The 861-nt window shown below is 60.6% G+C and overlaps 1 protein-coding gene across 1 annotated transcript in view; it reads right to left on the bottom strand.

Moving 5' to 3' along the window:
* FRMD8 (FERM domain containing 8) overlaps window positions 1–861 on the bottom strand; it is a 4,535-nt gene that overhangs the window by 214 nt on the left and 3,460 nt on the right. The window lies entirely within an intron of this gene.

The following is an 861-nucleotide window of genomic DNA, read 5'->3' as shown; positions in this document are numbered from 1 at the left end:
CCCCCGTCCCCAGCCCTAAAATGGCTTCCATCACGTGGGGCCGCCATTTGGCAACGCTGCCCACCCATCGGCACCAAACTGCCCCAGCAGGTCCCAAAGTGCCCTGAATTAGCCACAAACTGCCACAGTGCGTCCCAAACCACCCAGAATTAGCCCCAAAATGCCCTGATCTGTCCTGAACCTCCCTGATGTAGCCCCAAACTGCCCAGAAACGTCCCTAAACTGTCCTGAATTAGCCCGAATCTGCCCCAAACCGCCCTGAAATGTCCCAAACTAGCTCCAAACTGTCCCGTATTTACCCTAAACCACCCCAAATCAGGTCCAAACTGCCCCAAATCAGCCGTGATCTGCCCCAAATCCCTCTGATGTCCCAAACTTGCCTGAGTCAGCCCCAAACTGCCCCAATATGGCAAAGACTACCCTGTTAGCCCCAAATTCTCCCGATCTGCCCTAAACCCCCCTGAATTAGCCCCAAACCCCCCAATCTGCCCCACACTTGCCTGAATTAGCCCCAAACTGCCCCGATCTGCCCCAAACCGCCCTGAATCAGCCCCAAACCCGTGGGTGTGATGGGGGTGTGTGTGTGTGTGACAGTGACATCCGTGTCCCTGTACAGTTTAATAGTGTGCATGGGTGGGGGTCGGTACAAAGTGGGGGGGTCCCGGACGCCTGGGTCCCTCAGGGGCCAGGTCCATCGCTGGGGGCTCCCAGTGCTTCCAGTCCAGCAGGTGTGGGGGGGGCTCAGCCCTGCTCCAGCCCGGCCCCCCCTGACACGGGGGTGTAAGAGCCCCGTGCCCCCCGCCCGAAGAAGGACCCCGAGCGCCGGGGGGGCTTGACGCGCCTCAGCTCCTGCCCTGGGGG

The sequence above is a fragment of the Haliaeetus leucocephalus genome, unplaced genomic scaffold (assembly GCF_000737465.1).
Source record: "Haliaeetus leucocephalus isolate CR32 unplaced genomic scaffold, Haliaeetus_leucocephalus-4.0 Scaffold343, whole genome shotgun sequence".
Taxonomy (NCBI): domain Eukaryota; kingdom Metazoa; phylum Chordata; class Aves; order Accipitriformes; family Accipitridae; genus Haliaeetus; species Haliaeetus leucocephalus.
Note: the sequence above shows the minus strand (reverse complement) of the source record. Positions and strands in the feature narration are given on the sequence as shown.